Raw genomic sequence first — 23,326 nt, 5'->3', positions numbered from 1 at the left:
AAAAATAAGGGACTAGGACTGTGCAGGACAAACAAATGTGTGATCTTCCCAGATGTAACATACTTCACTCAATACCAAGAATGTCTTAACCATTCACTTAATACTATAGATCACATTTTTTCCAATTAATAAAATAAAAATAAAAATTTAGATTTTGCTATTGTACCTTTTTTTCCCTAAAAGAGAGAGATGTAGAAGTTTGATTTAGTGTTAATTTTTAAGTTTAATTCCTTTTCTTTAGCTAATTTGTAAGTGTTCATAGCACTTTCTTTTAAAAACTACGTGGAGTTTTTAAACAGTCTGGAATCTGTGGAAGCCTGGGGAAGCTGCCCAAGTTTGGGAAAGGGAAATTGTTCAGAATGCATCTGCTTCCACTACTTCAGTTTCAACTGAGGAGATAAAAAAAGCCAAGAAGAAGGGACAAGCCTCAAGTCTCAACCAAAAAAGAGCCCAGAGCTACTCACCCACACTGCCCCAGCTTCCCCATTTTCAGAGGAGCAGGTGGTCTTTGAATTCTACCTGTGGTGACATGGGTCTCCAATTCTTCTAGAGAGTGCAGATCTAATACTACCTTCCCCCACCCAAAGGGAATGTGCTGGAGAGTTATGGATGGACCCATTCTCCCTGATCATTAGCACCATCCTAAAAGCCTGCCCTTGGAAAGGGGGCTGAAACTTGGCTCCGAAAATTCATCCCAGAAGAGGTCAGCTTTTAGCTGTCTGCTCCATCTGGAGAGGTCCTAGCATGCAGACCTGAGGCTATGGCAGGATCACTTCAGAGCGGTGGTTAGAGGAACAGCCAAGCTGAGACAGGACAGGTCCAAGCAATCCGGGCTGGGCAGGGGTTTTTCTCAGGGCATATTCCTAGCCGCTTTACCTGTCAGCTGGGACAATACGAGTGGCATTTGGTCGAGTCTTGGGCCTTCACGAATATTGCCACTGACTTCTTTTTTTGCAACTGAGTTTGCACATACAGCAGTTCTAGGAGAGAGGAGGTCCTCTGGGATAGCAGGGAGCCCTGAACCTCCTGGGTAAAGCTCAGCTTGGCTTTTCCATGGATGAAGCTCCTTCCCAAGACCCGAACCCCGGCCCTGTGCTCAGATGACACTGTCAGAGCCACCAGACGCAACTACGGAGCCAGGTCGCTCCACAGTGGTTGTGATCACCACGTACTGTGTTCGTACTGCCATCACTAGGCTGTCTAGTTGTCTGCTTCCTTCTCCCCCGGCATCTTTCAATGGTCCAGGTGGCCCTTCTCCTGGAGCCTCTGCTGTCCTCCTTTAGCTGTTGCTTGACCTCCTCCAGGGCTGCCATCTTCTGCTCTCTTTGGCTTGGGGAAGCATGACAGGTATGCACTCTGTCCCTCCGTGGGGATGCTGAGCTCTTTGTAGCCAGTGGCTCAGGGTTCCTGGCATCATACTTCAGGTACTCTTCAGCCTCCTGGGTATGCCTCGCAGCTGTGTTCCTTTTCACTTTGCCTTTCCAGTCACAAAAAACTTAATGCTTTTCGTCTCTTTCTTCCTGTCTTACCGGCTTTTTGTCACACAGTCTTGCTGCATGATTTTCCTAACTTTGCTAATGTAGCAGTACATTTCGATAAACAAAATTTAAATCATTCTTGTCTTCCCAGCAAAACCCCGGTTATCTCCTATTTTCTCTCCTGAGAATTTTTCTGCTGCTATATATTCAGAGAGTAGTGGTAATGATATCATTTAACATTTGCTTAGAGATTACTATTTATGAAGCGCCATTCTAGGTGATTTCCATACACTGATTCACTTAACTCTACAGCAATGTGGATTGTACAGCTCTACAGACCTGTTTATGGATGATGAAAGTGAAGACAGAGAGGATAAATGACCTGCCCAAGTTTGCAGATATTCAGGGACAGAACCAAGATTTATTCCACATAGTCTGATTGAAGAATCTGTTTTTAAGCAATGTATGTTGTGTGCTTGTGTAAAGATACGTACATATGAGGGTGTGTGTGTGTGTGTGTGTGTGTGTGTGTGTGTGTGTGTGTTTAGGTGGTAAGTATATGTATATATCTTGATGGTGGATACAGAGAGGTAGAGAAAAAGGTAATTTTACATTCTAAGTCAGGTTAAAATTTTTTTTAATTTTATTTTATTTTTAAACTTTACAAATTGTATTAGTTTTGCCAAATATCAAAATGAATCCACCACAGGTATACACAGGTTAAATTTTTTGTAATCTTTTTTATTTGCTTGTTATTGGTATAAATTTGTTTTGTTTATAAATATACAACAATAAAATATCTCATGTCAGGGTTACTAAATTTCCTTAGAGCCTACATATAATATGAGTACCACCATGCTAGAGAAATATTTGAACTTCATAATGACAAAGATTATCTGTTTTTTACCAGATTGTGTGTTACACAAGGTCCACTTGATCAGACCAAAACTCTGGGCCCTCCCTTCATTCACCGAAGAACTCTGAGGAAAGGATAATCCTGCCAAAGAAAGTAACATGAGAGTAGACTTAAGTCCAGTAAGGAGTGAGGGGCAGATGGTATACATGCAATAATACTGTTTCAAAAATTTTATTATGACATCTGAAATTTGTAAATTATAGAAATACTATTTAAATACCTATTTATTGAAAAAATTCATAAGAAAAGAGACTTCAAAGTAATATTGAGCTTCAAAATTTGTGATTTTTAAACTAAATTTCATTCAACCTGTCCTTAAATGGTTCAACATGAAATGCAGTATAAAATTTTTTATAATGCCCCGTATACATTTATAACACACAATAACATTTAGATTCATGAAGGGTGTCCCTGGTGGCTCGTGGGTAAGAATCCATCTGCAATGCAGGAGACCTGGATTTGATCCTTGGGTTAGGAAGATCCCCTCAAGGAGGGCATGGCAACCAACTCCAGTGTTCTTGCCTGCAGAATCCCGATGGACAGAGGAGCCTGGTGGGCTGCAGTCCATGGGGTCGCAAAGTGTCAAACATGACTGAGTAGCTAAGCCCAGCACACACAGCACTCTTAAATTTTAGCCTGCTACCTTAAATGGTTCTAAACTTTTAAAAATATTTGTATTCTCAGATAATTATTGTCAATAAACTTAGTCCTTGAATACTGACACATATAAAAGGTTAATGATTAAGTTCCTGTTAACCAGGATTTATGTACAGACAAATGCATTAGTCTGATATAATTATGATTCAAGGTGCCAATTTTGCCCTAACACATAACTAAAATGATAATACAGTAACACCATGAATAGAAAAGAATCAATTAGTATGTTTTAATAAAAGCCTGTAAATTAAACACAGTTTAAATGGAACTCAGTAAATTACTTTTGGAAAACCCATTTGTTTAATGATCATAAGCTAGAATCTGATTAACCCAGTATGTCAACTATTAATATCTTACATACACAAAATTAATGTAACTAGAATAGAAAATGAATAACTAGAATAGAAACATGTTATATATGTTAATAAACATGAAACACATGAAATATAAAGAAAACATGAAATATATGTTATAATTTTTGTTTTCTGTCTTGTTTTTATAAATACATTTTTAGAAGCTGTGTCTTATCAGGTTTCTGTTTCAAAGACTATAGCTGTGAAGACACTAGGATGTAAAACTCTTTTTGGAACCATTTCTTCAAAATGATTTAAAAATTTCAGTATTAAAAATAAAAGTAAACAGTTATTTAAATGTACTTGCCAAAATTCAATGAATCATAAAGCATAGCATTTGAGACTGTTTTACATGGTTTTACCTTGTCTTATTCAGGTTGCCTGAACTGGTTGTTACTCAAATGTCTATCATCTTCACATACTTTAGGCTTCAGTTTAACTATCACTCCACCAGATCACTCTGCCTTGTCATACTGTCTGAAGTAAGTGCCATTTCCCAGAGTTGTTATCTTAGGCTCTGACACAATCTCTTAAAAGTCAATTTCCTTGCAAGTTTATAAATAGTTTTTTTCTCACTGTGTTTCCCCTTACTAGAATGTAACTACTTGAGAATAGTTACACAATGATGTTTCATTGACATCCAAGTAACAGAAAGTTTCCCATGGGCTAACATAAATTTAGAAAAGAATAATTGCTATATGAATTATTGTTGTTGTTCAGTCACTAAGTCTTGTCTGACTTTTTGTGACTCCCAAGAGCTGCAACACCTCAGGCTCCTCTGTCCTCCACTATCTCCTAGAGTTTGCTCAAATTCATGTCAATTTGCTCAAACTGAGTCAGTGATGTTACCTAACCATCTCACCCTCTGCTGCTCCCTTCTCCTTTTGCCTTCAATCTTTCCCAGCATCAGGCTCTTTTCCAGTGCGCCAGTTCTTCACATCAGATGGGCAAATTATTGGAGCTTAGCTTCAACATCAGTCCTTCCAAAAAATATTCAGGGTTGATTTCTTTCTAATATGAATGTTTACCAAAAACAAACAAAAAAGTTAAGTACCCGGAAAGGGTGGAGAGGGGCATTATATCAATACTATAAGACAGGGTGAGAAAAACTTGAATAATTGCCCATGTGTTTATGATGTAGTCTTATTCATCCATGGGGATTTTTGGTATTTTTGGGAAATGAAGCCTGGAACTGAAAAATTAGTTGTACATTTTTTTTTTTCAGCATGGCATTTGATTTACTTTCAACATGCTTTACTATGAAACTAATTTTATAAATATGTACCCACATTTACAGTCTACTGTTTTATGGTTTATTTGTGTTTTTGTTATTGTTGTTGTCATATTAGAAAAACATCTTCACATCCCATGCATGACAGATAAATCTTACCAAGTTATTGCAGTCTATTAATTTCTGTGGGTGCAAACTCAGAACAATGCTTGGTTCACAGCAGGTACTTATAAATCGCTGCTGAATGGGTGAACAAGTAAGTGCAGGATTGAATGCAATTGTCTCCTACTGTCATCGCCTTTTATAATGAACTTGTGCTAATAGCTTAATTTCCTGGATTAATACTAACCTATCTCCTATTGGAAACCGTCAACTTAACATCTATCTCAAAGTTACAGTATCCATGCTCTTTGGGCATTGCAGGTAGGCCTTTCACAATCTGTCCCCCAAATTTTCTACAACTTGTACAGCTGAAGAGAAACCACATTATTTGTAAGGCTCATATTTCCCTGCTTTGGGTATTTATTAATCCTGATTCCCTCTTTTTTCACTTTTTACTTCTCTTGTGAATGTTATCAACTGCCAGAGCCCTATCCAACATCTCAGTGTTCTTTGAAGATGCCTCAGGACTTCTTCCTGTCTTTTCCCCTCCCTGATTCTCTTCAGTGGTTGACAAAGTTCTGATAATTTATTGTAGTCTGCCTTAAATTATAATTATTAATACATGTGGGCAAAAGCCTACTGATTATAAAAGGGGATGACAGTAAAATTTCCAAGAACAGGGATTTGCATCTCTGATTCTTTGTGTCTTCCACACAACTTACCTGAGGTTTAGATATTGGAAAGATTTTGACTGGCGGTATTTAATTCGAATTGTTAGCAACTTTCACATCTATATGCCAAGCTGCAAGTACTCTGTAAAAATTAAAATAAAAAGTATCAATTTTATAGTAGATTTAATGTCATTGTAGTTAAGAGCAGTTACACAGTAATATTCCATTAGTAAAGATTTGAGAATAAAATTCTACTTTTCAAACAAAGATCAATATATGTATCTGTAAAATTAGATGTTAAGGTTTCCATGATGAGTTTGCAAACTATATGGCAAAGTGTGAAATAAAATTTTGGATGTAATAATTCACACTTTTGGACCCATTAACACTTTATATCAGAATCAATTTCAGGTGGATTAGACAATTTGGTTTAAATTTTGTAATTTAAAAATAAATAGAAGTGAACATCAGATGTCTGTACTAAATATATTTTCAGTTTAAAGGAATAAAAATAAATGCAAATATTTTCAGTGTATAATGATTTAATAACTACGTCAAATGGTATAAGATGAAAGTGTATGGGGAGGCAAATTTTTGCATCTGTCCTCTTAGGGTTTTTCTCCTGCACAAATTTCACATGCCTTTATAGAAGGCTGAACAAAGAGAAACATATGTGAAAAAGTAACAAAGCCATTTTGTTGTTTCATCGTTCAGTCATGTCTGACGCTTTTGTGAGCCCATTGACCACAGCCTGCCAGGCTCCTCTGTCCATGGCACTACCTGGCCAAGTATACTGGAGTGGGTTGCCATTTCCTTCTGCAGGGGATCTTCTTGACCCAGAGAGAGAACCCGCATCTTCTGCGTTGCAGGTGGATTCTTACCCTGAGCCACCTAAACCATGTTGAGAGGCTAAAGGAAGATAAAAATTTGTTTTTCAAATTATAAACTTTACTTTTTTCTGGATTGTTTGGTAGCTTTTAATTTTTTTATTTTATATTATAGTTGATATACAATGTTATGTTAGTTTTGGGTGTAACAGCAAATTGATTCAGTTATACATATATCCATTCATTTTTTAGATTATTTTCCCATGTAGATTACTACAGGATGTTGAATAGAGTTCCCTATGCTATATAGTAGGTCTTTGTTATCTATATTATATATAGTAGTATGTATATATATAGTAGTATGTCTCTGTTAATCCCAAACTCATAATTTAGAGAATAAGAATTATTTTAACAATGTCACCTTATAGAGAATTCCCTTGGTTTCAGCTACTCTTTCCTGTTGATATTAATAATAAGAATATTATGTTTCTCCTGGAACAGGGAGAGTATTTTTTCACATGTAAATTTCATCTCCTGCTTTTTAGAAAAAGAAGAAAGGTTAGAGTGTTCTTTGTATATTTGTAGTTTTTCTGTGTGTGTGACTTTAGCTCAAAAGTGGCATATTTTGAGCCATTCTGCAACCTCCAAAGGCATGCTATGAGCTGAGAAAGCAAATTTACAAAAAATACAATCAAAACAATATTGTTAACATGTAAAGCATTATAGATCAGATAAAAGTTGGGATTTTCCCAACCCAGGGATCAAGCACCAGTCTCCTGTATTGCAGGCACATTGTTTAATGTTAAGATAACCATAAAGGATGGTTATCATAATCCTTTAAGAAAGATATTCATATATACAGTCACATCCTTACATACACATCCTTCACCCACATCCTTACATACACATAGACATACACATTGTTATTCAGTTTCCAAGTAGTGTCCGACTCTTTGTGACCCTGTGGACTGCAGCACACATGGATAGAAAACAATAAGAATACCAAGCTTATTAGAACCTTCAACTACCTACCTATTTCAAAAATACAAATTTAAAAATGTCATGTGAGTTTTTAAAAAATAAAATGAAGCATAATAAAATTTTTAAGAGTTTATTTGAGCATTTGTTGATTCACACAGGGCAAGACCAAAGTGGAAATTCTTAGGAATATTCCACTAACAGGAGTTTGAAGAGAGAATTTTAGGGAGAAAAGATGTATTCGAAGTAAGGACTTTATTGATCAGCTATAGCTTAAAGCTTGGAAAAGGCAATGGCACCCCACTCCAGTACTCTTGCCTGGAAAATCCCATGGACAGAGGAGCCTGGTAGGCTGCAGTCCATGGGGTCGCTAAGAGTTGGACGCGACTGAGTGACTTCACTTTCACTTTTCACTTTCATGCATTGGAGAAGGAAATGGCAACCCACTCCAGTGTTCTTGCCTGGAGAATCCCAGGGACGGGGGAGCCTGGTGGGCTGCCATCTATGGGGTCGCACAGAGTCGGACACGACTGGAGCGACTTAGCAACAACAACAACAAAGCTTCATTGGCTGTTTGTGATTGGTTATCCTTGGGTTTGATTTTATAACCTCAAGGCATTCACAGAAGTAGATTTTGTTTTGCTTATAGGCAGCCTCAAAGTAAGAGCAGTATCAATCTCAGTCTAACAGCCTCCTTATTTAATTAGTTTAATGATTTTTACCTATGAATTTAGCTATGCTTTTGTATGAGACTAGCTAAATCTCAGAAATTTGGAGAAAAATGGATGACATTGTTAGTCATTAGGATAATATATATCCTAATATACTAAAATATATCCTAAGGTGGAAGGGTTAGTCACTCAGTTGTGTACTACTCTTTGTGACCCCATGGACTGTAGCCCACCAGTCTCTACTGTCCATGAAATTCTCCAGGCAAGCATACTGGAATGGGTTGCCATTCCTTTCTCCAGGGGATCTTCCCATCCCAGGGATCAAACGCCAGTCTCCTGTATTGTAGGCATATTCTTTACTGTTAAGATAACCATAAAGGATGGTTATCATAATCCTTAGGAAAGATATTCATATATGCAGTCTCCTTCACCCACATCCTTACATACACATAGACGTACACCTTGTTGTTTAGTTGCCAAGTGGTGCCCGACTCTTTGTGACCCTGTGGACTGCAGCACACCAGGCTTCCCTGTCCGTCACCATTTCCTGGAGTTTACCCAAGTTCATGTCCATTGAATCGGTGATGCCATCCAACCATGTCATCCTCTGTTGCCCCCTTCTCCTCTGCCCCCAGTCTTTCTCAGCACCAGGGTCTTTTCCAATGAGTTGGCGCTCTGCATCAGAAAGAAAATATGCTTGATGATGTATATGACACCTAAAAAATTAGAGAGTCACATTCATGTAGTCAAACATATTTTCTTTTTAACAGAGAAGCAAAGTTGATTCCAATTTTGTCATATTACCCCCATAATACTAAGATTTTACTTGGGCTTTGCCAATTTAAATGCAGAAATTCATTGGACCACTGGCGGTAAAGAAAAACCTTAAAAAAGTATGTAGGGATTCTACAGTATTTTTTAATTGCCAATTACAATGCATAATCTGTTATCTACAGGAATTCTTACATTTCCTCAGAATTTGTTAAATGTAATTATATGGCTGTTTTTGTGAGAAAGTATGTAATGGAATCTGAGTGATCTCTGAAATATGCCTCAGCTGACTTTCACTTAAGTTTGCATAAGATAAATCATTTTTGTAGATCTTTGTGATTAAAAGGCTTTTAGAACTTGTGAAGCAGTTTCTATCTTGCAGAAAACAATACTTTTTTCTAATAAAAGCTCTCTCATGCAAAGACAATCTAAAAGAAAAATGTCTAATAGTACACATGTTTAAATCCTGCCTTTAATTTAATATACATAAACTCCATGTCTCCTTTTTTGCACCTTTGAATTTTTGTTATGTTCTAACAATACCATAAATATTCTATAAAATGTAATTTAAAAAATGATGTGTTCTACATGAGCTTTCTCAGTAGGAAAAAGTAATGATGAGATGTGCACTCTTGAACTATGCCAAAAATAATTTCATGGAGTTATTGTAGCATGCTGAGTATTAGAAGGCCTTTTAGATTTCAAACTGGTATTGTAATGATTTATAATATCCAAATACTCTGAAGTAGCCATTCATTGAGCATCTTGTTATGCAAAATAGTCACTAACCTTTCTGCAAAGTCATATATTAATCACTTTGATGACAAACAAAGCCCTGTTCACTTAACAGCTTTTTCTAGAATTTTATGCTTATCTTTGACTAAGTTAAAACTATTAAAAAAAATCAAAGACCATTCCTTAATTTAAACATGTTTTTTGCTTCATCTTGAAAAAAATAAAAATCATAATATTTTGATTGGATGTGTTCAACTTCTGTATGATATACTAGTGTTTTTGTTTGAAATATAAATTTATTCTTCTGATTAACAATAGCTATTACATATTTCTTTGTTTGTTGTTTTTTAGTCTCTAAGTTGTATCTGACTCTTTGTGGAGTCAGAGTGGACTATAGCCCATTAGGGCTCCTCTCTCCTAGAAAACAGTACTGGAGTGGGTTGCCATTCCCTTCCCCAGGGGATCTTCTCTGACCCAGGGATTGAACCCCAGTCTCCCACACTGAAGGCAGATTCTGTATCACTGAGCCACCAGGGAAGTCTGGTGGTTTATATTTCTTATATCACTGAAACAATTTTTAAGGGCTTTTAAGAAAAATGAATACAATATAAAACTTTTTATTTTATTTTATTTTTTTGAGAATCTCTAGGTTTTTAAGCAGGTAAATGGTCATGAAATCTATTTCATGACAACCAGCAGGAATTTATGTTATCTTCTCTAAAAAGTTTGAAGTGAAATATTCAAAATAGTTCTCCAATTTAAATGGTTTTATCACTTGAATTCAAGGAGGTATTTTCTATTACTGAAAGAGTCTTACTTTAACTTCTTTCTGGTTAAATCCACTTCAGATGTGACAATTTTGTGACACAGATCACCACTACTCAGCCATCCCACATCCTGAACACAGCATCCTTTCCCAGATCAGTAATCAAATCCTCATTCACATAAATGTTCACTATCAAATGACTGCTATTAATTCTTGAGTTGAAGCCAGTGTCCACTTCTCATTTAAAACTACATGGTCTTGAATCACAGATCTGTAAAACATGTTAGAAATGGTCAGGTACCACATACTGACTTTATAAATCAATAAATGAGAGCATAGTTTGATAGGGAACTTTGTCAAATGCCAAACAGTAAAGTGGGCTTCCACTGTATGATTCTGCTTTACAATATCATGACTTAAAATATGAAGGGATTTTATGAAACTGGATGGAGTAGTTGTGATGATTATTAAAAAAATGAAATAATAGCAATGCATACTTTTGTATTTTTGTCAATTTTAACTTCTTTAGTGTTTATATTGGATTCAGAATTCAAAGTATCACTCTATTGTGAATGGAGTTTTCAGAGATTGAAATTCCATTCTTGAACCATAACAGTCTTTTACCTTAATAAATATCAAACAGCTTTCTTATTCAGGTATTGTCAAGGTAGAGTGGTTGCTTAATTAGATCACACCATAAATGTGTCTATGGTTGTGCATTTATTTAATGGCACTGTTTAGGAGCTGAAATGTGGTTAAACTATTTTATTGATTGAATACTACATCACAGACATTACAGAGGCCAATCATGAAAAGATTTTAAAAAGCAAACAATTTTCATAGTTAGTAATTCTAGTATTAGTTTGAGTTCATTAGATAACATGTTTCCAAAGAGCTGTGTGGAGTTGTGTGTGGTAAATAGAGTCTTGCTAATATTGAGGCAGTCCAGAATAGGAAGAAAGGCTTGGGTTTACTCTTGATACTACATAGACCTCTAAGCCTTTTATCCTTATCCATCAGAGGGCAGACAGAATGAAAACCACAATCACAGAAAGATAATCAAACTGATCACATGGACCACAGCCTTGTCAATCCCAATAAAACTATGAGCCATGCTGTGTAGGGCCACCCAAGATGGATGGGTCATGGTGGAGAGTTCTGACAAAATGTGGTCTACTGAAGAAGGAATGACAAACCACTTCAGTATTCTTGCCTTGAGAACCCCATGAACAGTATGGAAAGGCAAAAAGATAGCACACTTAAAGATGAACTCCCCAGGTTGGTAGCTATTCAATATGCTACTGGAAACTCATTGGAAAAGACCCTAATGCTGGGGGAAATATTGAAGGCAGGAAGAGAAGGGGACGACAAAGGTTGAGATGTTTGGATGGCATCACTGACTGAACGAACATGAGTTTGAGTAAGCTCAGGGAGTTGGTGATGGACAGGCAAGCTTGGAGTGCTGCAGCCCATGGGGTTGCAAAGAGTCAGACGTGACTGAGTGACTGAACTGAACTGAACTGAACACACACTTCTAGAGGAGGTATTATCAAAGTATCAATCTAGAAAATTAGGTTTAAATTTTTTTATAGTCATGATAAATGAAATACCTCAGGACTGGTACTAACCTTAGATGTCACCTTTATTCTACGTCTTAATTTTAGTAAATGTAGCAATTATTGTTTGAAAAACTGCACTCTGGATACAAGCTCTGATGTATAACTTCTCAAGACTAGGACTGATGATATAAGTATTAAATGGAAATTTTAAGTAATTATTTCACCTTTGAAAGTATAATGATAACATATAGGCACAATCAAACAAAATTGAATTTTTATATATATTTATATTTGCTAAAATTGTTCAAATTTTCCGTTTCATTCAACTGTTGTCTCCATGTTGTCTCCATTTAAGGCATTCAATACCTTAAATATTAATTTTCAAACCTTCTTCACTTTCTTTTATACTTTATAATGTATAATCATTACTCAGAAAACCCTGAGCAACTCCACTGTATTGCCAAATAGACCCAAAGTACAGTGAAATGTGATTTATTTAGATTGGGATTAATTGGGGGTTTAGCGCTATTCAGAAGTGAATAGCAACCTCCTAGGGAAAACCTGAGTCATTTTTCATGTATGGCAGTGTACTCAGAGCCTACATACATTAAGGAAATCACTATAATATTTGTCCTTTTAGTACAGTCATTGTTGATTAAAAAAGATAAAGTGGCATATCCTTTTTAGAGCTTTTATTAAAGTCTGTTAAGAAATTATCTATGTCAGGAGTTTCCAAAATACATTCCACGAGGCCATACTGCTGCTCCTGCTGCTGCTGGTGCGGCTAAGTCACTTCAGTCATGTCGGACTCTGTGCGACCCCATGGACGGCAGCCCATAAGGCTCCCCCGTCCCTGGAATTGTCCAGGCAAGAACACTGAAGCGGGACGCCATTTCCTTCTCCAGTGCATGAAAGTGAAAAGTGAAAGTGAAGTCGCTCAGTCGTGTCCGACTCAGCGACCCCATGGACTACAGCCTACCAGGCTCCTCCACCCATGGGATTTTCCAGGCAAGAGTACTGGAGTGGGGTGCCATTATCTTCTCTGCCATGAGGCCATGCTGCTGCTGCTAAGTCACTTCAGTCGTGTCCGACTCTGTGTGACCCCATAGACGTCAGCCCACGAGGCTCCCCCGTCCCTGGAATTGTCCAGGCAAGAACACTGAAGCGGGACACCATTTCCTTCTCCAATGCATGAAAGTGAAAAGTGAGAGTGAAGTCGATCAGTCGTGTCCGACTCTTAGCGACCCCATGGACTGCAGCTCACCAGGCTCCTCCGTCCATGGGAGTTTCCAGGCAAGAGTACTGGAGTGGGGTGCCATTGCCTTCTCCCTATGAGGCCATAGAGCTACACAGAAATATCACAGATACTTCCAAGGGACCAAAGTGAGCTTGGCAGGTGGAGGTATAAATTTTGAAGACCCTAAGAAGCCCCATCTATAATCTGACTACAAAGATTCAACTGATATGTTTTATATATTGATGTTAAGCTTATATTTCATTGTGAAACATAGATTAACATACTGCAATGGGAAAGACTAGAGATCTCTTCAAGAAAATCAGAGATACCAAAGGAACATTTCATGCAAAGATGGGCACGATAAAGGACAGAAATGGTATGGACCTAACAGAAGCAGAAGATATTAAGAAGAGATGGCAAGAATACACAGAAGAACTGTACAAAAAAGATCTTCACGACCCAGATAATCATGATGGTGTGATCACTCACCTAGGCCAGACATCCTGGAATGTGAAATAAAGTGGACCTTGGAAAGCATCGCTACGAACAAAGCTAGTGGAGGTGGTGGAATTCCAGTTGAGCTATTCCAAATCCTGACAGATGATGCTGTGAAAGTGCTGCACTCAATATGCCAACAAATTTGGAAAACTCAGCAGTGGCCACAGGACTGGAAAAGGTCAGTTTTCATTCCAATCCCAAAGAAAGGCAATGCCAAAGAGTGCTCAAACTACCGCACAATTGCACTCATCTCACACACTAGTAAAGTAATGCTCGAAATTCTCCAAGCCAGGCTTCAGCAATACGTGAACTGTGAACTTCCTGATGGTCAAGCCGGTTTTAGAAAAGGCAGAGGAACCAGAGATCAAATTGCCAACATCTGCTGGATCATGGAAAAAGCAAGAGAGTTCCAGAAAAACATCTATTTCTGCTTTATTGACTATGCCAAAGCCTTTGACTGTGTGGATCACAATAAACTGGGGAAAATTCTGAAAGAGATGGGAATACCAGACCACCTGATCTGCCTCTTCAGAAATCTGTATGCAGGTCAGGAAGCAACAGTTAGAACTGGACATGGAACAACAGACTGGTTCCAATAGGGAAAGGAGTACGTCAAGGCTGTATATTATCATCCTGTTTATTTAACTTCTATGCAGAGTACATCATGAGAAACGCTGGACTGGAAGAAACACAAGCTGGAATCAAGATTGCCGGGAGAAATATCAATAACCTCAGATATGCAGATAACACCACCCTTATGGCGGAAAATGAAGAGGAACTCAAAAGCCTCTTTTTTTTTTTTTTTTTTGGTTTTAATTTTATTTTATTTTTAAACTTTACATAATTGTATTAGCTTTGCCAAACATCAAAATGAATCCACCACAGGTATACATGTGTTCCCCATCCCGAACCCTCCTCCCTCCTCCCTCCCCACACCATCCCTCTGGGTCGTCCCAGTGCACCAGCCCCAAGCATCCAGTATCGTGCATTGAACCTGGACTGGCAACTCGTTTCTTACATGATATTTTACATGTTACAATGTCATTCTCCCAAATCTTCCCACCCTCTCCCTCTCCCACAGAGTCCATAAGACTGTTCTATACATCAGTGTCTCTTTTGCTGTCTCATACACAGGGTTATTGTTACCATCTTTCTAAATTCCATATATATGCGTTAGAATACTGTATTTATGTTTTTCCTTCTGGCTTACTTCACTCTGTATAATAGGCTCCAGTTTCATCCACCTCATTAGAACTGATTCAAATGTATTCTTTTTAATGGCTGAGTAATACTCCATTGTGTATATGTACCACAGCTTTCTTATCCATTCATCTGCTGATGGTCAAAAGCCTCTTGATGAAAGTGAAAGTGGAGAGTGAAAAAGTTGGCTTAAAGCTCAACATTCAGAAAATGAAGATCATGGCATCTGATCCCATCACTTCATGGGAAATAGATGGGGAAACAGTGGAAACAGTGTCAAACTTTATTTTTGGGGCTCCAAAATCACTGCAGATGGTGACTGCAGCCATGAAATTAAAAGACACTTGCTCCTTGGAAGGAAAGTTATGACCAACCTAGACAGCATATTCAAAAGCAGACATTACTCTGCAAACAAAGGTTCAGCTAGTCAAGGCTATGGTGTTTCTTGTGGTCGTGTATGGATGTGAGAGTTGGACTGTGAAGAAGGCTGATTGCCAAAGAATTGATGCTTTTGAACTGTGGTGTTGGAGAAGACTCTTGAGAGTCCCTTGGACTGCAAGGAGATCCAACCAGTCCATTCTACAGGAGATCAGCCCTAGGATTTCTTTGGAAAGAATGATGCTAAAGCTGAAACTCCAGTACTTTGGCCACCTCATGTGAAGAGTTGACTCATTGGAAAAGACCCTGATACTGGAGGGATTGGGGGCAAGAGAAGAAGGGGACGACAGAGGATGAGATGGCTGGATGGCATTGCTGACTTGATGGACGTGAGTCTGAGTGAACTCTGGGAGTTGGTGATGGACAGGGAGGCCTGGTGTGCTTCGATTCATGGGGTCGCAAAGAGTCGGACATGACTGAGTGACTGATCTGATATGATCTGATCTAATTTTTAAAAAATTGAAGTTATCTTAATTTATTTTTTCCTTAAAGTTATATATTCCCTAGTTTCTAAAGAGATATAATATTCACTTTTATGCATTCTTAATTTTTACTTTATATATAAATCTTAATATGTTCATGTAAACACAATATTTTAAAAATTTCAATTGTGTGCTCTAAATTTTTATAAGAAATTATCTCCTTTTGCATGTTATTTGCCTTCTGCTATTTAATGTAGATTATTTTAGAAGTACTATTTTAAAATGTATTTTTTATGCATTTATCTCTACTTATTCAGTAGTTCACAAACAAAGTTTAGTTTTGAGAAACAAATCATTATTTTTGTGCTTTATAAATGAAGAGCATTTTCAGCCTCTTATCTAACTTCAGAATTTCAAGGGAACATGTTCAGGTGTTTCAAACAAACAATAGCTGTTTCCATTTATGTGTGTCTGTATTGCCTGCTATATATATATATATATACATATATATATGTATATATATATATATATACACACACACATACACTCAATGCAGTGCTAACAGAACTGCGAGAACTATGAATAATTAATACAAAGTCTTCAATTTTGAGGAAGATTAAAATTTCGTAGCAGTAATGACAGTAGCTAAAATGTCCTAGAACTTTTCATTACGTTAACATAAAATCATCCATTTCATCTTTCATAAAGCATAGGTACAAAGTTTGTGAACCTAAAGGAAATAACAGTATTCTATAACATTCTGAAAACTAAAATTGCTGTACTCAAAAGTGATCTTCAATCTATATAGTTGTTCTTAATTGTCCCGCATCTATTTACCATACTATAAAAAACCATATTTTTAGTGTCACTAAAGGAGAATTTGTACTGGGCTTCCTTGTTAGGACTCTGGTCACATGGCATAAAATCTGCAGATGAGAGTGAAATGTTGTTTTTCAAGTAAAGAACATTTATGGAGTATTTGTGTTGGTATGCATTCTGAGAGTTAAGTTTTCAATCAGAAGTGTGACGCTTCCAAAACTTAAGTTATGACTGCACAATTTACTTATCAGAATTTGCATTAATTCATTGTAAGCCTAAGTATAATCTATAAGAAAATGAATTGCTCCTATGTTCTGTATCTGAATAAAGTCTTTGCTTTGATGTGTCACTGATCAATAACTCTATCCTATAGGAAAATGGAAGCATTATTCACTACACACAGTTGAAGTTGCCAAGATCACTGAATGAGAGAAAGACAAGACACAAGGGTGAGTAATGTTTATGTTTTTTCTTAAAATTTCATATTTTCATTCTCTTTTGGAGAAGAACAATACATAGCAGATATATTTTAAGTTTATTATCTATATACAGAGTTTAACTTTTAGGCATTATCTGATTCATCAAAGCCAGAAAGAGAGAAACAAGTTAATAGAGTTTATAAAACTCTTTCCCCAGAGGAAGTGAAAGACCAGTATTTTTCTTTTAGTTCTTTTAAAACAAGCAAGCATTCAGCCAGTTTAGATTTTTTTTTTCTTCATTGATTGTCTCATTCTCTTGGAGGACATTCTGGCAGTACGGTAGTAGACACATTGAATCCATCATCATGTGTCAAAGGGCCATCAGGTCGATGGCTCTTTTTGAACTTTGCTGTTTCAGAAAACCATAGCTGAGTATTATAGGCAGAAGTTTGACATTTTCAGGATGAAAATCAATTTTCTTTTATGTATTTTTGAATTGAAGCTTGTGCTTTGATTGTAGAAGAAATGGCTTTTGGAAGTTTAGAGTAACAAAATAGGAATTAAGATAAAATTTGGCTAATAATAGCTTCAGTGAAAGCAAGGAGAAGTATATTTTGTGGTCTAATAATATTTTAAATCTGTGGAAATAGAACCAGAGATAGAAACTTATGGAAATAGGTAAAGAAATAGACAATTTCTTTCAAATTGAGACAGCAGTGGATGAAACTTACATTTAAAACCTCAATTAAGAGTAGAATGTGATGATTTAGAAAAAACAAATGTTTTTAAAGAAGAAATACATGCTGAGAATACACACTGAGGAAACCAGAAGGGAAAGAGACACGTGTACCCCAATGTTCATCGCAGCACTGTTTATAATAGCCAGGACATGGAAGCAACCTAGATGTCCATCAGCAGATGAATGGATAAGAAAGCAGTGGTACATATACACAATGGAGTATTACTCAGCCATTAAAAAGAATTCATTTGAATCAGTTCTAATGAGGTGGATGAAACTGGAGCCTATTATACAGAGTGAAGTAAGCCAGAAGGAAAAACACCAATACAGTATAATAACACATATATATGGAATTTAGAAAGATGGTAACAATAACCCTGTGTACGAGACAGCAAAAGAGACACTGATGTATGGAACAGTCTTATGGACTCTGTGGGAGAGGGAGAGGGTGGGAAGATTTGGGAGAATGGCATTGAAACATGTAAAATATCATGTATGAAACGAGATGCCAGTCCAGGTTCAATGCACGATACTGGATGCTTGGGGCTAGTGCACTAGGACGACCCAGAGGGATGGTATGGGGAGGGAGGAGGGAGGAGGGTTCAAGATGGGGAGCACATGTATGCCTGTGATGGATTCATTTTGATATTTGGCAAAACTAATACAATTATGTAAAGTTTAAAAATAAAATAAAATTTTAAAAAAACGAAGAAAAAAAAAAAGAAGAAATACATGAATCTGCAATTCATGAAATAAATTGTCTGTATACACATGCCTGTTTATTACTGAAATCCTCTCACTCCTAGCAGAATGTGGGTTACTGAAAGATAGAGAACTTGTCTCTCTTGTCCACCATTGTATTTATAATATCTATCTTATTGCTGGGGTGTAGTAGGCACTCCATGAATGTTTGCTACCTCAAAATTTAAAAGATTAACAATAGCAACACATTTGCAATGTTATAATTTTACTATAAAATTATAAATGTGACATTAAAAGCCATTTAGTAGGAGAATTTATAGAATTTTGAAAATAGAGAGTTGAAATAATTTTCTCTTGTCAGTAATTATGAATTCATTTGTTAGAAAATCTTAAGTTTTAAAAGTGCTGCTTTAGGAACTTTTGTGTATACATAAGATATGTCTGTAAGTATATTTAAATGTACACGAGACCTTATAATTCCAACAATAGCGTTATTCCTCATATAAGTGTATTTAAATTTCTGTGGAACCATATATTTCAGATGATACATTTGCACATTTAAAAAAATTAATTTTCAATCATAAAATCTTGAAAATAATCATTGAAAAGACTAGTTTCCTGTCCTAAAGTTTCTTTCTATTTGTAGTCAGGATAAATGCCAATGAATTTTCTCTCTGACTATTCCAAGAAAATGTGTATATAGCTTATTATTTCAATTATTAGCATATATTAACATGCAAAGTTGTGTGTTTGCATATGTGTGTAGGTAGAGATAGGCAGGTATTCTTAGAGCAGCGTCAGTTTCTAGCACAAACACTGTCATATGCAGTCACTCCCAGTTCTCTACCTTTCAGTATAATAAATTCCATGAAGCATGAGAAGAAGTATTTTTCATGTGCCTCTCTCTACCTAACTTGTATGGTAGAAGTGTGTTCAAATATTGAATAATAAATAAGGATGAGGCCATTATAGTTCTGTTTATATATAAAAAGATTATCCTTAAAAATATAGAACATTTTCATTTTCCCTTTTTGAGATTTTAGGGAAATTCTTTGTGTGTGTGTGTGTGTGTGTGTGTGCATGCGTGTGTGCACATGTGCACACATGCATGTGTCCTGACTTTAGTGTAAAGAATATTTGTTTATTTCCTTGGGTAACTGATAACACTTTGGGCACTCTTCTGCAGCAAATTACCAGGAATACAATCAAGTTGAAAAGGATTTTAGTAATTTTTCAAAACCTTCCTCAAAATGTGTTTCAACTACTTGTTTGATAAGCTGTTACCTTGCCTATGCTCAGATTTTATTATTTATTTTTTATTTTAAAGCACTGTGTATATCTTATTTATATATTACAAGTAATTTTATAATTATTAAGTAAATACTTAGCAGGTAAGGTATTCAAGGACATATTCCATTTATAGGTATTACTAATAGTGTTTTCAATTGTACTAATAGGACAAGGAAACAAACTTGGAACAAAGAGAATATCTTAGAGACCATCAATGAAGGAACTTTATGAGAAATAGGTGAAATATGTTCCACTCCCAAACTGTGGGATAAAGTTCCCTGTGTACTTCATTAATACCGAGTGCCAAAGTACTCAGGCTTTACTTGTCAGAAGACTTTTGCCCACTTGAAAAATGAAGTTGGAAGAACAAAGGGACAAAGTTTCAAACTGGAGTCTGACTCCAAAATCAGAATAGGTTCTACTACACTGTGCTGTCTCTCCTCTGATAATCGGAAGGTGTTTGGGGTTATAGTAAATGAGTTGCATTATTTATAAATCTGAGGCTATGGATCTTTATATACTGAATTTACCTTTGTGAGATAATCCTAGATGATCTCTTTGGAGTATGTGCGTGTCAACTTAATTATAATTATGTTTATATCACATATTAGGTTAAACGAATGAAATAAGTAAACTACACACTTTTAAGCCTTTGGGAAAATAATATATTTTGAGATAGCACCTTTTTACACATCAACATGTTTACTTAAGTTGAAGGAAAAATGTCTAAAGGAATATAAATGAGGCAAACTGTATTTTCTTAAAGGAAGAACTGAACAAAGCAGTAATGTAAGAACTAATCAGAAAATATAGAAAGTAGTTTCTACATCAAGTTGGCTTAGTATCTGTGTAATAAATCATATTAATGTGCCTAAACCTGGTATTATGTATTACTGGCTCAATATATATTAGATTTTTTTTTGCTCACGTGTCCGTTTTTTAAAAATTAACTTATTTTTTCAGTATAAGGATAATTGTTTTACAGAATTTTGTTGTTTTCTGTCAAACCTCAACATGAATCAGCCGTAGGTATAAATATATCCCCTCTCTTTTGAACCTCCCTCCCATCTCCTTTTAAGTAATTGGGCTTCCCTGGTGGCTCAAACAGCATAGCATCTACCTTCAATGCAGGATACCTGGGTTCAACCCCTGGGTCAGGAAGATCCTGTGGAGGAGAAAATGGCAATCCACTTGAATATTTTTGCCTGGAAAATTCTACGGACAGTGGAGCCTGGCAGGCCCCAGACCATTAGGTTGCAAAGAGACATGGGTAACCAACTAACACACACAAGTAATTTTAAATCTGTGATTGTAAAATTTCCCCTCAAGTACATTTGCTATTGTTTTGATGTTAATTACCCACATAATTGAGATAATTACTGCCTTACTTGTTTATAGTACAAGGTACGTTGTTACTTTTACCTGAAGGAAGATTAAGTGGTCCTTTTACCATGGGTCAGTTTGCTAAGGGGCTTAATTGTATAAGAGAAAATCACTAGAATAATATCTCAATTCACAGAGAGTTAAATGTTATCAAAAGAGGGCAATACTTTAAAGGAGAACCTGCAATTCAGTTTTTCTTTTTTTTTTTTTTTTCCCACACAATTCACTAAAACAACAATTGGCCAACCTGGTTATCTTCAGGTAACTAGGCATGAGATGCAGTCCATTAAAAATTTCCAGTGATCAAGAATATTGGGGAACATGAAAATTAGTAATGCATAATAGGAATGGATATAACATGTAATAGGAATCACAGGCTCTGAAGAGGTCTGTCTTAAGAAAATTATTTAATTTTATTTCTGTAACTTATTTGACCTAACAATTTGAATAACTGTTGCTTTTGACCAATTTAATCACAAGATTTAGTAAGCCTTTCAAAGGGCCAGATACTAAATATCTGTGACTTTGTGGGATACGTATGTATGTGTGTGTGTGTGTGTATACACACACACTCAGTCACTCAGTCGTGTCCGACTCTTTGCGACCCCATGGACTGTAGCCTACCAGGCTCCTCCATCCATGGGATTTTCCAGGCAAGAGTATTGGAGTGGGTTGTTATTTCCTTCTCTGGGGGATCTTCCTGACCCAGGGATTGAACCCGGGTCTCCCACATTGTAGGCAGATGCTTTACCATCTGAGCCACCAGGGAAGTCACCAATATATATATTAGTCTCTGGGATAATTACTCAGTCTTTGTAGTGCAACAGTGGCCTTAGATCATACATAAGCTGCATGGGTTCCAGTACCTCTTTGCCAACAGCCAGTGGGCTAGATTTGGCCTGTGTGCAGTAGTTTGTTAACCCTGTTAATGATATGGATGGGTGCTTTTGGGAAATCTTTATTCTTGAGAACCTTTTATATTTATAAAAACCAAACTCTCTAAAAGTTAAGATTCAAGGAGATAACTCATCCTCTTTTCTGACTATAATTTTTGACAAGTATGTAACAGTATAGAAAGACCCAATGAAGGCAATTATTTTTTACAGCAAAATCAACTGATCAACCTTGGTACTCATGGGTATCACACCAATATCACCCCAATATCAGGATCTGTTCCATGTACTGGGTAGCTAGAGAAAATCACATTATTAATTAAAAATAACCACATACTCTTCCTGCCCTCCAGTAGCTTTGTGTTCTACCGGGAGTGATGGTGATAATTTTGCAGAGGGCAGGAAGTAGAACTAGTACACCCACAAAAATTAAAATATGTGATACAAATGCTTCATGAGCAGTGAAACAAGGAGATTAAAAGGAGAAAATGGTTTGGTCACAGATATCAGGCAAGCATCTGTATAAGAGATACTGTTTCAGTTAAGGTTGAAGTATTATACCGAGACTTCAGCAGACAGTGTTACAGAAGATAGGGTAATGAGAAAGCAGTGCTGCTCGATGGAAGGGCAGAAACGAGGGAAAGGTGATGGCACTGGGGAAAGCGAGTTCTTTTGCAGCAAATATTCAAGACAGGAATGTGTAAGACTGGAAAGTAAGTCTGCATCACCAAGACATTTAATCCAACAAAAATGCCCTGCCCCTGAAGGATATTAGCATGGTGAACACACATTTATTCCTTGATTAATGGGTACCCACCTGCCCTCAGGTAAATGTGTATGATGCACATGCATATATTACCTAATGATGCTATTGACATTGTCTGTTCTAAGTTGTGACATAAAGCATACTTAACATGCTTTAAGTTGTTTTAGGGGTGTCAGGGACCAGAAAAAAGAAGAAAAAGCATTATCTAGATATTTCGGAATTGATGACTACTGCCTTTGCAGGTGTTGTGCCCAAACGTAAAGCAAGAAGAGAAAAGATGCACCAAATGTAGTGACTCTTTACTGGAGGAAAGCCAAACTTCCCAGAATCGTATATTTCCAGAATCAAACTTTCCACCAGTGAGGTTTTTCCATTTATATTTTGTGACACACAAATGGATCGAATGGCCACTGCTTTTTCTAGAGTATATAGGGTAAATAGCTATTTGGCTTTTCTCCTTTCATGTAGGAAGTGAAGGGGTATCAGAGGATTTAGAGAAGTTTTAAAGATTCACACAGAAACAACTATAGGAATTCTTAAGTATTTTATAAGAATTTTCAAAAGATGATTTTAGCCAAATTATAATTTATTTTATTTCCAATAATAATAAATCTGATAAATTTATTGAGAAAATATTTTCTGAAATAAAGTAAATAGATATATCAGAGCCAAGAAATACAGTTGGAATGTGTTAGACTAGGATGTGACCAAATATTCAAAGCTTTTCTGTTTGAAATTATATTAGCAACTATTTAGACTGAATACTTATTTGTGGTTTATGAGTGGCATATTATAGTGTGAAATT

General features: G+C 36.4%; 1 long non-coding RNA gene across 1 annotated transcript in view; it reads left to right on the top strand.

Moving 5' to 3' along the window:
* The window catches only part of LOC113884541, an 854,339-nt gene that overhangs the window by 553,917 nt on the left and 277,096 nt on the right, over positions 1-23,326 (top strand). Inside the window, exon 2 of the long non-coding RNA XR_003508902.1 lies at positions 16,703-16,778. This is a non-coding gene — a long non-coding RNA (uncharacterized LOC113884541). The remainder of the gene's footprint in view (positions 1-16,702; positions 16,779-23,326) is intronic.

The sequence above is a fragment of the Bos indicus x Bos taurus genome, chromosome 26 (assembly GCF_003369695.1).
Source record: "Bos indicus x Bos taurus breed Angus x Brahman F1 hybrid chromosome 26, Bos_hybrid_MaternalHap_v2.0, whole genome shotgun sequence".
In the NCBI taxonomy this organism is placed as follows: domain Eukaryota; kingdom Metazoa; phylum Chordata; class Mammalia; order Artiodactyla; family Bovidae; genus Bos; species Bos indicus x Bos taurus.
This window is presented reverse-complemented; position numbering and strand designations above follow the sequence as displayed.